The sequence below is a fragment of the Cervus canadensis genome, chromosome 25 (genome assembly GCF_019320065.1).
Source record: "Cervus canadensis isolate Bull #8, Minnesota chromosome 25, ASM1932006v1, whole genome shotgun sequence".
NCBI lineage: Eukaryota > Metazoa > Chordata > Mammalia > Artiodactyla > Cervidae > Cervus > Cervus canadensis.
Window position 1 is genome coordinate 239,234 of NC_057410.1, and position 15,817 is coordinate 255,050.

General features: G+C 38.7%; 1 pseudogene; it reads left to right on the forward strand.

Annotated features, from left to right (window-relative positions):
- Positions 1-3,763: 3,763 nt before the first annotated feature.
- LOC122427792 lies at positions 3,764-15,611 on the forward strand (annotated as a pseudogene).
- Positions 15,612-15,817: the final 206 nt, after the last annotated feature.

Consider the following 15,817-nt stretch of genomic DNA (forward strand, 5'->3'; position numbering starts at 1 on the left):
TTTGAGATGGGTCTATGTGTTTGGTGTGACTTTGGGCAGCCTGTATGTTGACGTTCAGGGCTATGTTCCTGCGTTGCTGGAGAATTTGCGTGGTATGTCTTGCTCTGGAACTTATTGGCTCTTGGGTGGTGGTTGGTTTCAGTGTAGGTATGGAGGCTTTTGGATGGTCTCTTATTACTTAAAGTTCCATGTAGTCAGGAGTTTTCTGGTGTTCTCAGGTTTTGGGCTTAAGTCTCCTGCCTCTGGATTTCAGTTTTATTCTTCCTGTAGTCTCAGGACTTCTCCAACTATACAGCACTGATAATAAATCTTCTAGGTTAATGGTGAAAAGATTCTCCCCCGTTAGGGACACCCAGAGAGGTTCACAGAGTTACATGAAGAAGAGGAGAGGGAGGAGGGATATAGAGATGAGCAGGAGGAGAAAAAGCGGGACTCAAGAGGAGAGAGACAGATCTACGCAGCTGTCTGTTCCCAGAGTGTTCTCCGTAGCCCAGACACCTACAAAGATTCACAGAATTGGATTGGGAAGAGAAGGGGAAAGGAGGAAATAGAGGTGTTCTGAGGTAGAAAACAGACAGTCAAGATTGGGAGAGAATAATCTTCGGTTTAAAAATAGGGCTTCTCTTCTTTTTTTTTTTTGTAAGGTTATAGTGTATTGAAAATGAAAATTAAGGAGTAGTAGAGGAGTACTAGAGGACTTTAAAAGAAATAAGAGAAAAAGAAAAATAGAAAATAGAAGAGAAAAAGGAAAGAAGAAAAAATAAAAAAAAAAGAAAGAAAAAAAAATATTTTTCCCTAATTAAAAGAAATCGTAAAAATCTATGAAAATGAAAGTTAAGGAGTAATGGGGGAGTAACAGGGAATTTTAAAGGAAAATAAAAGAGAAAAAAAAATAAAAATTAAAAAATAAAAAAAATTTTTTTTTCCCTTACTTAAAAAAAAAAAAAAAGTAAAAATATATCTAGGAATTTCTCTGGAGCTGTTGCGGTCACTGTGGGTTCGGCTCAGTTTCAGATAGCTCCTCGTTCCAGCTTACACTTCTCGATACTACAGGCCCCTTCCGGTGTAGTCGGTGTTTTCTCTAGGGATTTTAATCTGTTGCACCAGTCTCTTCTGAAGCGGTTCCCTTTGTTTATTTGGCTTCTGTTTGCCAGTCTCTTCAGCGCCTCATTTCCGCCCTGACACAGGCGGGCGGAGGTGGACTCTTATTCAGGTAGCTAGTTCTGTCGCTCTGCGGGGAGGGGCTGGCGCCGCGGGGAGGGGCTGGCGCCCCAGGGAGGGGCTGACGCTGCTTTCTCCGTCTGCGCTGCTCAGGCTCCCGGCTGTTCTATATGGAGCGCGCCCCGCGCTGCGCGAGGTTCCAGCCCTCCCGTGTTCCACAAAAGCGCGGAACGAAAAGCTGCGCCTGCTCTCAGTGCCTTCCCCGTCAGAGCGGTCCAGGCAGCCAGGGGCTTGGTGGGCGCGCTATCCCCAGGTGTGGCGCGCCCACTCCCTTCCGCGGACCCAGTCTCAGTTTCCGCTGGCGCCAGTCGGGTGCGTGCGCCTTCTGCCCTCCGCGTCCCCAGCCCCAGTCCCCGCCCGCGCCGGTCGGCTGCCTGCGCCCTGTGTCTCACCGCGACCTTCCCCTCCCCCCTGCCTCCTGCCTCAGGCGGGGCTGGGCCGGTCCCCAGCCTGCGAGCTCTTCTCTGGACTTTCTCGGTCCCTTTGTTCTGCGAACGGCCGGCAGTGTGTTCGGGCTGGTTAATTTTCTCTCTCTCTTTTGGTCTCCCATGATTCAAGTTGGCAACTCACAGAAGCTCCCTCCGATTGTCCTCAGGGCACTCAGGCCCGGACCCTACCCCAAGCAATGCCGCCTAAGACTCCCTTCCCAGGACGGATCTCCGTCCTCAGCTCTTTTGTCTCACTTTTTATCTTTTATATTTTGTCCTACCTCCTTTCGAAGACAGTGGGCTGCTTTTCTGGGCGCCTGATGACCTCAGCTAGCGATCAGAAGTTGTTTTGTGAAGTTTGCTCTGCGTTCAGTTATTCTTTTGATGAATTTGTAGGAGAGAAAGTGGTCTCCCCTTCCTACTCCTCCACCATCTTGGCTCCTCCCCCTCTCCACATTTTTCCAACTAGAAATATTTTACATATTTTAACTTTTATTTCTCCACAGTTTTCCACAATTACACTTTTGTAATTTTTGACTTTAATAACTATAGGGCCAAATAATAATCATCTCTCGCGCTCATCTCCTGTGAGAACTTCAAAATTACAACTTGCTGCTTAACAACCTTCTACAGGAGAGTGTAGGATCCTACCAAAAATAGATACCCCACATCCAAGGGCAAAGTAGAAGCCCCAGCAAGATGGTAGAAGGGGCAAAATTGCGTTTAGAATCAAACGCCATACCCGCCAGAGACGCTCGGAGGGCTCAAACAAACCTTGTGCACATCAGGACCCAGAGACCCCACAGAGACTGAGCCAGAACTGTGTTTGAATGTCTCCTATGGAGGTAGGGGTCAGCAGTGGCCTGCCTCAGGGCAGGGGCTCTGGGTGCAGCAGACCTGGGTATGGCATAAGCCGTCTTGGAGGAGGTCGCCATTAACCCCACCACAGAGCTGTCAAAACTTACACAGGACTGGGGAAACGGACTCTTGGGGGCTCAAAGAAAGCCTTGTGTGAGCCAGGACCCAGGAGAAAGGAGCAGTGAGCCCAGAAGAGACTGACCCAGACTTGCCCGTGAGTGTCCAGGAGTCTCCAGCAGAGGCACGCATCAGTAGAGGCCTGCTGCAGGGTCAGAGGCCCTGAGTGCAGCAGTGAATGCATGGGACCTTTTGAAGGAGATCACCATTATCTTCATTACCTCCACCATAGTTTGGTCTCAGGTCAAACAACAGGGAGGGAACACAGCCCTGCCCATCAACAGAAAATTGGATTCAAGATTTATTGAACATGGCCCGTCCATCAAAACAAGACCCAGTTTCCCCCTCAGTCATTCTCTCCCAAGAGGAAGATTCCATAAGCCTCTTATCCTTCCCCATCAGAGGGCGGACAGAATGAAAACCACAGTCACAGAAAACTAACCAATCTGATCACATGGATCACAGCCTTGTCTAACTCAATGAAACTATGAGCCATATTGTGTAGGGCCACCCAGGATGGATAAGTCATAGTGGAGAGTTCTGACAAAACATGGTTCACTGGAGAAGGGAATGGCAAACCACTTCACTATTCTTGCCATGAGAACCCCATGAACACTATGAAAAGACAAAAAGATAGGACAGTGAAAGATGAACTCCCCAGGTCGGTAGGTGCCCAATATGCTATGGGAGATCAGTGGAGAAAACAAATCCAAAAAGAACAAAGAAGGAATTGGTAGCCTATCCCTTCTCTGGGGGATCTTCCCAAACCAAGAATATGAACCATGAACTCCTGCATTGCAGGCTGATTTCTACCAGCTGAGCTACCAGAGAAGCCCTCCTTATAGTTCTGTTCAGTCAGTTCATTTGCTCAGTCATGTCTTACTAGGCTTCCCTGTCCGTCACCAGCTCCCAGAGCTTACTCAAACTCCTGTCCATTGAGTCGGTAAAGCCATCCAACCATCTCATCCTCTGTCGTCCCCTTCTTCTCCCATCTTCAATATCTTCCAGCATCAGGAGTCTTTTCAAAGAGTCAGTTTTCTTTGCATCAGGTGGCCCAAATATTGGAGCCTCAGCTTCAACATCATCCTTCCAATGAATATATGGACTGGATTCCCTTAGGAATTTTGACTGATGTATCTATGACTCGAGATACCTCCCTTGCCGATAGTTACTGTCACGTGGTCCAGAGTAAGAAAGAGAACCAAGAGGTGTGATGAACTAAACCCCATTAATCTTGACGGGGGCATTGAGAGACGGCCATCACTATCGAATACCACTTAGTTATGCATGCGGTACTCCGAACAGCGACTAGTGTTATGACCCATTGAAGGTGCTGTGGCGCAATCTGGGCGTTAGTTCTGGATTTCCTTGCAGGTCCAAGGGACTCTCAAGAGTTTTCTTCCAAACACCACAGTTCAAAAGTATCAATTCTTTAGGGCTCAGCTTTCTTATTTTGCACTAATCCACATTCCATACATGGACTATTGGAAAAACCATACTTTGACTAGAGACCTTTGTTGCAAAGTAATGTCTCCGGCTTTTTTTTTTTTTTTTTTTTTTTTTTTTTTTGTCTCTTTTTTAATATGCTGTCTAGTTTGGCCACAGCTTTTCTTCCAAGGAGTAGTTGTCCTTTAATTTCATGGCTACAGTTACCATCTGCAGTGATTTTGGAGCCCAAAAAGATAAAGTCTCTCACTGTTTCCATTTTGTCCCCAGCTATTTGCCATGAAGTGATGAGATGGGATGCCATGATCTTAGTTTTCTGAATGTTGAGTTTTAAGCCAGTTTTTTCACACTCTTCTTTCACTTTCATCAAGAGGCTCTTTTTTGCTTTCTGCCATAAGGATGATGTAGTCTGCATATCTGAGGTTATTGATAGTTCTCCTGGCAATCTTGATTCCAGCTTGTGCTTCATCCAGCTGAGCATTTAACATCATGTACTCTGCATATAAGTTAAGTAAGCAGGGTAACAATATACAGCCTTGACGTACTCCTTTCCCGATTTGGAACCAGTCTGTTGTTCCATGTCCAGTTCTAACTGTTGCTTCTTAATCTGCATACAGATTTCTCAGGAAGCAGGTCAGGTGGTCTGGTATTCCCATCTCTTGAAGAATTTTCCAGTTTATTGTAATCCACACACTCAATAAAGCAGAAATAGATGTTTTTCTGGAACTCTCTTGCTTTTTTGATGATCCAGCGGATGTTGGCAGTTTGATCTCTGGTTCCTCTGCCTTTTCTAAATCCAGCTTGAACATCTGGAAGTTCACAGTTCACATACTGTTGAAGCCTGGCTTGGAGAATTTTGAGCATTACTTTATTAGCCTGTGAGATGGGTGCAGTTGTGTGGTAGTTTGAACATTCTTAGGCATTGCCTTTCTGTGGGATTGGAATGAAAACTGACCTTTTCCAGTCCTGTGGCCACTGCTGAGTTTTCCAAATTTGCTGGCATATTGAGTGCAGCACTTTCACAGCATCATCTTTTAGGATTTGAAAGAGCTCAACTGGAATTCTGTCACTTCCACTAGCTTTGTTCATAGTGATTCTTCCTAAGGCCCACTTGACTTCGCATTCTAGGATGTCTGGTTCTAGGTGAGTGATCACACCATTGTCGTTTTCTGGGTCATGAAGATCTTTTTGTATAGTTCTTCTGTGTATTATTACCACGTCTTCTTAATATCTTCTGCTTCTGTTAGGTCCCTACCATTTCTGTCCTTTATTGTGCCCATCTTTGTATGAAATGTTCCCTTGGTATCTTTGATTTTCTTGAAGAGATCTCTAGTCTTTCCCATTCTATTGTTGTCCTCTATTTCTTTGCAATGATTACTGAGGAAGGCTTTCTTATCTCTCCTTGCTATTCTTTGGAACTCTCCATTCAAATGAGTATATCTTTCCTTTTCACCTTTGCCCTTTGCGTCTCTTCTTTTCACAGCTATTTGTAAGGCCTTCTCAGGTAACTATTTTGCCCTTTTGCATTTCATTTTCTTTGGATGGTCTTGATCTCTGCCTCCTGTATGATGTCACGAACCTCCATCCATAGTTATTTAGACACTCTATCAGATCAAATCCCTTGAATCTATTTGTCCCTTCTACTGTATAATTGTACAGGATTTGATTTAAATCATACCTGAATGGTCTAGTTGTTTTCCCTACTTTCTTCAATTTAAGTCTGAATTTGGCAATAAGGAGTTCATGGTCTGAGCCACAGTCAGCTCCCAGTTTTGTTTTTGCTGACTGTATAGAGTTTCTCCATCGTTGACTGCAAAGAATGTAATCAATCTGATTTCATAACTGACCATCTGGTGATGTCCATATGTAGAGTCTTCTCTTGTGTTGTTGGAAGAGGATGTTTGTTTTGACGAGTGCATTCTCTTGGCAAAGCTCTGTCAGCCTTTGCCCTGCTTCATTTTGTACTCCAAGGTCAAATTTGCCTGCTACTCCAGGTATCTCTTGGCTTCCTACTTTTGCATTCCAGTCCCCTATAATCTTTTTTGGGTGTTAGTTCTAGAAGGTCTCATAGGTCTTCATAGAACCATTCAACTTCAGCTTCTTCAGCATTACTGGTTGGGGCATAGACTTGGATAACTGTGATATTGAACAAGTTGCCTTGAAAATGCAGAAATCATTCTGTCGTTTTTGAAATTGCATCCAAGTACTGCATTTCAGACTCTTTTGTTGACTATGATGTCTACTCCATTTCTTCTAAGGAATTCTGACCCACAGTAGTAGATTTAATGGTCATCTGAGTTAAATTCACAGATTCCAGTCCATTTTAGTTCACTGATTACTAAAACATTGGTGTTCACTCTTGCCATCTCCTGTTTGACCACTTCCACTTTGCCTGGATTCATGGACCTAACATTCTAGGTGACTATGCAATATTACTCTTTACAGCATTCAGACCTACTGACATTTTTGCCATATATCAACATTAATCAGCCACAGGTACACATGTATCCCTCCATCATGAACCACCGTCCCTTCTCCCTCCCAACTCCATCCCTCTGGATTGTCCCAGAGCACCAACTTAGAGTGCCCTGCTTCATGCATCAAACTTACACTGGTCATCTTTTTTCATATGGCAATATACATGTTTCAATGCTATTTTCTCAAATCATCCCATCTTCACCTTCTCCCACAGAGTCCAAATGTCTGTGCTTTACATCTGTGTCTCTTTGGCTGCCTTGCACATAGGATCATCATTACCATCTTTCTAAATCCCATATATATGCATTAATAGACTGTATTGGTGTTTCTTTCTGACTTACTCCACTCTGTGTAATAGGCTCCAATTTCATCCTCCCCATTAGAACTAACTCAAATGTGTCCTTTTTTATAGCTGAGTAATATTCTATTGGGTATAACTTCTAATTATTTGAGCTCTCCTTGGCCTGGCTATAAACTAGACCTTGTCTTTACCAATATCTTCAATCCCTCCATCATATAGATTTTATAACTCATTACCTTCTAATCTTTGACCTATTTCCCTCCAGAACTATAAATCCTCACTGTGCCTCCTATCCATTGTTTATACCAAGCTTTGAAAGTCCTTTCCTTTCTCTCATCTCCTAGTCCTTGTTAACTCATAGCAATACAAGCCTACCTCAAAAACAAGAGAAGCATCAAATAAACCACCTAACTTTACACCTAAAGCAATTAGAAAAAGAACAGAAGAACCCCAAAGTTAGTAGAAGAAAAGAAATCATAAAAATCAGAGCAGAAAGAAATGAAAAAGAAACAAGGGCAACTATAGCAAAGATCAACAAAACTAAAAGCTGGTTGAGAAGATAAATGGATAACCTGTTAGCCAGACTCATCAAGAAAAAAAGGAAGAATCAAATCAATCAAATTAGAAATGAAAATGGAGAAATCACAACAGACAACACAAAAATACAAAAGAGACTATGAGCAATTATATGTCAATAAATTGGACAACTTGGAAGAAATGGACAAATTCTTAGAAAAGTATAACCTTCCAAAACTGAACCCAGAAGAAACAGAAAATCTTAACAGAAGCATCACAAGCATGGAAATCAATATCATAATAAGAAGAAAAAAAAAGTCTTCCAACAAACAAAAGTGCAGGACAAGATGGCTTCACAGGTAAATTCTACCAAAAATTTAGAGAACTAACAGCCAACCTGCTCAAACTTTTCCAGAAAATTGCCAAGGAAGGTAAATACCCAAACTCATTCTATGAGACCACCATCACCCTGATACCAGACAAAGATGCCACAAAAAACTGAGCATTGTTGTTATTACTTCTGTGTATATTGACATATTGATTGTTATGTGGGATGTGACTATTTTCCCCAGCTTTTTACCAGTCTTCAACTTGTTTGTGGATTTTCCTGAAATAGAATCTCAAGTTACATTTCAGAAAGAATTCATATTTTTCTGATTATGATGTTTTTCATACCTTATACTTTTTTTTCTTTTGTTTTTTTTTTAATTTATTTTTATTAGTTGGAGGCTAATGACTTTACAATATTGTAGTGGTCTTTGTCATACAATGACATGAATCAGCCATGGATTTACATGTATTCCCCATCCGATCCCCTCTCCCACCTCCCTCTCCACCTGATTCCTCTGGGTCTTCCCAGTGCACCAGCCCCAAGCACTTGTCTCATGCATCCCACCTGGGCTGGTGATCTGTTTCACCATAGATAATATACATGTTTCGGTGCTGTTCTCTCGAAACATCCCACCCTTGCCTTCTCCCACAGAGTCCAAAATTCTGTTCTGTACATCTGTGTCTCTTTTTCTGTTTTGCATATAGGGTTATCATTACCATCTTTCTAAATTCCATATATATGCGTTAGTATACTGTATTGGTCTTTATCTTTCTGGCTTACTTCACTCTGTATAATGGGCTCCAGTTTCATCATCTCATTAGAACTGATTCAAATGAATTCTTTTTAATGGCTGAGTAATATTCCATGGTGTATATGTACCACAGTTTCCTTATCCATTCGTCTGCTGATGGGCATCTAGGTTGCTTCCATGTCCTGGCTATTATAAACAGTGCTGTGATGAACATTGGGTGCACGTGTCTCTTTCAGATCTGGTTTCCTCAGTGTGGATGCTCAGGAGTGGGATTGCTGGGTCATATGGCCATTCTATTTCCAGTTTTTTTAAAGAAATCTAACACTGTTCTCCATAGTGGCTGTACTAGTTTGCATTCCCACCAACAGTGTAAGAGGGTTCCCTTTTCTCCACACCCTCTCCAGCATTTATTGCTTGTAGACTTTTGGATAGCAGCCATCCTGACTGGCGTGTAATGGTACCTCATTGTGGTTTTGATTTGCATTTCTCTGATAATGAGTGATGTTGAGCATCTTTTCATGTGTTTGTTAGCCATCTGTATGTCTTCTTTGGAGAAATGTCTGTTTAGTTCTTTGGCCCATTTTTTGATTGGGTCATTTATTTTTCTGGAATTGAGCTTCAGGAGTTGCTTGTATATTTTTGAGATTAATCCTTTGTCTGTTTCTTCATTTGCTATTATTTTCTCCCAATCTGAGGGCTGTCTTTTGCATACCTTATACTTTTAAATGAGATGATATTATATTTTACCATCTATTTTTGTTTAGTGATACAGTTAAATAGTGGTCTTCCCTGGGGTCTCAGATGGTAAAGCGTCTATAAGGCAGGTAGACCTGGCGTCAATCCCTGGATCGGGAAGTTCCCCTGGAGAAGGAAATGGCAACCCACTCCAGTACTCTTGCCTGGAAAATCCCATGGATGGAGGAGCCTGGCAGGCTACAGCCCATGGGGTTGCAAGAGTCAGACACAACTGAGCAACTTCACTTTTACAGTTAAATATTTTATTTTTAATTTTCATAGTTTTCAAAATTGCTCATTCTGAAAAGAATGAGACATCTTGTGAAGAGAATTGACCTGTGCTTTTTTTATTCTGTGATTACCCTCAATATATATTTACTTTTGTTGATACTTTCTCATCTTATTTTTTTTATAATTTTGACTAAATGCATATAAAATAAAATTTACTATCTTAGCTTCTTTAAATGAGTATTAAGTACATTTTTATTGCTGGGTATTACCCATAATAGGTTAACACACATATTCAATATTGGTTTTTCTTTTATTGTCCACAAATAATTGATATCCAGAGAATAGTTCCAAACAAAGCTGTAACTCAGCCTGATTTTTTACTTTCTTTTTCTTGTTTTGGACTAACTTGAAGGATACTATTGACAGTGTCTTATGTTGAATGGTAATACTTTCTTTTTTTATCAATATTAGTTCATTTTTAAGAGTAAGTGTTACTCATCTTTTTAACACCCTACTCCTGTTATTAAATAGAGTTTTCCTGTGCTATACAGTAGGTACTCATTAGTCATCTATATTATACATAATGTGTATATATGTTGATCCCAATATCTTAATTCATTCACCATCCCTTCCCCCCCATGGTAACTCTACATTTGTGTTCTACATCTGTGTCTCTATTTTTGCTTTGAGAATAAGTTCATCTGTACCATTTTTCTATATTCCACATGTAAGTGATATTAAATGATATTTGTTTTTCTCTTTCTGACATGCTTCACTTTATATGACAGTCTCTATGTCTTTGCAAATGGCACTGTTTCATTCCTTTTTGGGCTGAGTAATATTCCATTGTGTATATATATATATATGTATATATTATATATATATATACACCATACCTTCTTTTTCCATTCCTCTCTTGATGGACATTTGGGTCACTTCCATGCCCTGGCTATTGTAAATAGTGTGCAGTGAACATTCAGGTGCATATATCTTCTTTAACTATTATTTTCTCCAAGTATATGCCCAGGAGTGGGATTGCTGGGTCATATGTTTGTCCTATTTTTAGTTTTTTGAGGAACCTCCATATTGTTCTCCATAGTGACTGTATCAATTTACATTCCCACCAATAGTGTAGGAGCATTCTGTTTTCTCCACACTCTCTCTAGAATATATTGTTTGTAGAATTTTTTGTTGTGGGCATTCTGACTGGTGGTGTGAGGTGATACCTCACTGTAGTTTTGTTTGCATTTCTCTAATACTTAAGTGATGGTGAGCATATTTTCATGTGTTTGTTGGCCTTCTGTATCTCTTCATTGAAGAAATGTCTATTTAGTTCTTTTGGCCATTTTTTGACTGGGATGTTTGTCCTTATTTTTTGTTTGTTTGTTTTGTTTTTTTCTGGTAAAGTGCTGCATGCACTACTTGTATATTTTGGAAATTAATTCTTTTTCAGTTGCTTTGTTTACAAATATTTTCTCCATTTCTGAGTGTTGTCTTTTTGTTTTGTTTATGGTTTCCATTGTTGTGTAAAGGATTTTAAGTTTCATTAGATCCCATTTATTTATTTTTGCTTTATTGCAACTTGTACTATTCGAGAAGATGGGTCAAAAAAGATCTAGCCAACTCCATTATCTTAAAATGTAAATTATGGGAGTGGGTCTGGTGAGGTCTTTGCAACCTCCAGACATTCTTTGGATTCATTGGAGAGTATATAACTCCATTGCTAATACTAGCAAAGGGGGTACTCTTTTGCCCCCTTCTGATGCCTATGTCAGAAGCTTTCTCTATCTCCTTTATACTTTAATAAAACTTTATTACACACACAAAAAAAAAGATGTTGCTGTGATTTATATCAAAGAGTGTTCTGCCTCTGATTTCCTCTAAGAGTTTTATAGTGTCTGACCTTATATCTAGGTCTTCAGTCCATTTTGATTATGGTATGGTGTTAGGGATTGTTCTAATTTCATTCTTTTATATGTATATGTCCAGTTTTCCCAGAACCACTTATTGGAGAGACATATATTTCTCCATTATATGTTCTTGCAAAGATAAACAGATGTTTGGTCAAAGAGTACAAACTTTCAGTAATAAAGCAAATAAATTCTGAGGGTGTAATGTATAGCATGGTGATTATAGTTAATAATACTGTATTATATACAAGAAAGTTGCAAAGAAAGTAGATCTTATATGATTTCACCTCAAAACAGGAAACAGTAACTATGTAATGTGATGGAGTTGTTAGTTCATTCTATGGTGGTAATCATTTTGCAATATGCAAGTGTGAAATCAACATATGGTACAACTTAATTTATAAAACTGTATATGTCAGTTATATCTCAATAACGCTGGAAAAAATAAAACCTAAACAAGAATAGAGTAACTCATTGCCACCTCCTGCCACCCCCACCCCTTCCTCTTGGACATCAAAATTTGTTCTGAGAAAAGGGATTAGGGTTAGGGTTAGACAGATGGCTAACAAACACATGAAAAGATGCTCAACATCACTCATTATCAGAGAAATGCAAATCGAAAGCACAATGAGGTACCATTACACACCAGTCAGGATGGCTGCTATCCAAAAGTCTACAAGCAATAAATGCTGGAGAGGGTGTGGAGAAAAGGGAACCCTCTTACACTGTTGGTGGGAATGCAAACTAGTACAGCCACTATGGAAAGCAGTGTGGAGATTTCTTAAAAAACTGGAAATAGAACTGCCATATGACCCAGCAATCCCACTCCTGGATATACATACCAAGGAAACCAGATCTGAAAGAGACACGTGCACCCCAATGTAAATCCATGGCTGATTCATGTCAATGTATGGCAAAAACCACTACAATATTGTAAAGTAATTAGCCTCCAACTAATTAAAAGAAAAGAAAAGAAAAAAAAAATCTCCCTACTTGGAGGATATGCCAACACTTTTGTCAAAAGTGCCTGGATTTTTTCTATTTCTACATGTAAGGAATATAAGAATGTATTATACTAATAATATGTATTATATCATTTGGACATATTCACAGTAAATTCTAGAGAATTTATCTTATTTTGGCTAAAATCAAATAAAGTAGCTTCTACTACCCAAATCCAGAATGTTGGCCTCAGTTTACATTTTCATACAAGAGAGAGGTGGGAGGGGAAAATTTACAGAAACACAGAATACATTCCACCTTTTGGCATTGAGTTGCAACTTAAAAGTTATTTTTCTTTTCATTTCTTGCTGAAACAATATTGTCTAGACTTTGAGTACATTGATAATCCATTTTTTATCCCTTTTCACATCTTAGGCAAAAATACAGGACAATGCAGGAACTAAGGTAAGTGCTTTAGAGTTTGGATCTTTTGTTTTTAACTGTGAATTAAGGTAATTTTCTGGAAATCAAAGGCAGATATTTATAAGCAGTTTGATTTTTTTCTTTCTGGATAATTGTTTTTTATCTTTTTTGTATAGAAATACAACATATAAAGGGTGTCTGTTCATAAGATGATTTAAATCTGTCCATTGGGGTTTTTATTAACTGCATAAACTTAACAATGAAAAAGTTGAGAAAAGAAGACTAATAAAATGATCTCAAAAAAGAGACATCCTCACTCTATAATCAAAATTTGGCCACTTTTTAGTTATCAATTTCTTTCACACAATTATATCCTCTTAAAAAGACATACATCTATTCATTAATTAAAAATAGAAGTTATTAAGATGCTTATTACATGAGAATATATGTGAAAAAGAACAGATTATTTTCATTTAGCAGACAAGAATACTAAGCAGCATTTGACACAGAAGATATCATTAATTACTCTAAATCTTTCCTCATTTAATTCTGGAAATCATTGTGATATTCACACAAACACTCTGGACTAGATCAAATTTTATCTTTTTAAATCACCCTAAGAGTAAACTATTAAGGAAGCAACACATAATTGTACTATTCAGGCTTAAATTCCGACATAGAAACTAAGGAAAGGAAATGAAACATAGAATGGTAAGACATTTTAGATACAATATATGATAGATTTTAAAAGAAAGCTGACTATTTGAACATGTTGAGAAAAAGAATCGTTACCATCAATTGAAAGTTTTACAGTAATTTTGTCTGTTAGGAATCATGTAAGTGGTAAACTTCGTATGGAAGTAGTACATCTCATCTACAAGGAGGCTAAGAAGACATGTGGAAGATGAAGAAAAACTGGTATATGTCTTAAAAGCAATGTAGCTAATTTCTAAAATGTGTTTAGAGATTTGAAAACCTTTACTGGAAATATGGTTGCAAGAGTTTGAACCTTTTTGAATTTATAGAATTATTTCTCCCTTTTATTTATTGTTTATATTCTAGTTTTATTTGTAAAAGTTGTCAACTGTCATAATTGTATCCTTGGGTAAAATCTTGCTAAATAGATTCTTTTCTTGATTTTGCTGAGAATTTTAGCTTTATGTAAAGATTAGTCAAGTTATCCATAAATTCTCTTTTAGATCTAAGATACTGTGACTATTTTCTATGATTTTTAAGTCCAATCTGTAATTTTCTGGTTTACCACCCAACTGACATTGATATTCAATTATGTTTTATTGTTGCCCTTCTTGAAGCAGTATTATCTATTGTAGTCAGTCTTAAAAATAATGTGTCATTTGCCCTTTGTTTAAAAAAAAACTATATATGCCCTCTTCATATATAATTTCCATAGATTTTAAGTAAATTCACAAACACTCTAAATTTATTCATGTTTTTAAGACTAAGACCTTGTAGTGGATATTCATTATGATAAAGTTGAAAGGAGCAAAGGTGTTGAATGTAAAAGGCTTTGGGTTCAACATCCCACTGAATTACTAACACAGTACATCTTCATTGGCTGTGAACTTTAAACTTTGTAGAAATATAAATGCTTAGATCTCACCCAAGGGATTCAGATGGATTTTATCTGTTGTGTCTTAAATATTTATCTTCATTAAAGGTTCAACATATTTCTATTAAAAAGCTGAGATTTAGATATATACCTCAGAAAAAATCTTTAATCTAAGCCTCATTTTTTTTCTCTAAAAAGAGGGATGGTAATACTCTACTCATAGAGGGTTTTGCAGATATTAACAAGAAAATTTATGTACATCCCCAAACATGGTGCTTAGCATATTGTTGGCATCAATTTAATGTTAGCTTCTCTCTCATCTTCTTTGTTTTTTTCTTATTGACTCTCACAGCCAATCCTATTTTTTTTTTTCCAGATCTTTTTGTCTGTGTTTGATAAAACTCCTATGAGATAAACGAAGAACCACTCAGTGCAAACAGAGTTCATTCTTTTGGGTCTGACAGGTGACCCTGTGTTGCAGACTGTAGTTTTTCTCTTTCTGTTTTTCACCTGTGTGTTCAGTGTGACAGGAAACTTAACCATCATCCTGCTCACTCTGCTAGATTCCCACCTTAACACACTGATGTATTTCTTTCTACGGAATTTCTCCTTTTTAGAAATTTCATTCACACAGTTTGCATTCCAAGGTTCTTGGTGAGCCTTGTCACAAAGGACAGAACTATTTCCTATATGAGTTGTATGACTCAGTTATTTCTTTTTTATTTTTCTGGGAGTCACTGAATTTTACCTTCTGGCTGCTATGTCCTATGACCGTTATGTGGCCATATGTAAACCCCTCCGTTACACCACTCTAATGAGCAATAGAGTTTGCCACCAACTTGTACTCAGCTCTTGGGTAACTGTGTTCCTGATGATCTTTCCTCCAGTGATCTTAGGGCTCAAGTTGGAATTCTGTGATTCCAATGTCTTGATCATTTTATCTGTGATTCTTCTCCCATCCTACAGATCTCTTGTTCAGATACACATTTTCTAGAGCTGACGTCCTTTTTCTTGGCTGTGGTGACACTGATGTCCACACTGATGTTAGTGATTCTCTCCTATGCTTATATCATCAAGACAATTCTCAAATTCCCTTCTGTCCAACAAAGGAGGAAAGCCATTTCTACCTGTTCTTCCCACATGATTGTAGTTTCCATTTCTTATGGAAGCTGCATCTTCATGTACATAAAAGCATCAGCCAATGACAGAGTGGCCTTAAACAAAGAAGTAGCTGTGCTCAATACCTCAGCTGCCCCTTTGCTGAATCCCTTCATTTAAACCCTAAGGAACCAGCAAGTGAAACAGGCCTTTAAAGATACGGTCCAGAAAGTCTGGTTTACTTCAAACAAATGAGGAAATTCTAAAATGCATAAAGGAAAAAATGTTTTCCTTTTAATCTTGGTCTAGTTTGTCTTATTCTGTGTATATTTTTAGATTATATAGCAATTTCTGCCAATTTAGGGCCTCCTTCCAAGCTCATTTCCTGCTAGACTTTCTGCTCTAAAAACCTGTTCCTTTATGATTTCAGGAATGCAGTATTTTAAATGTGATATTTTCCA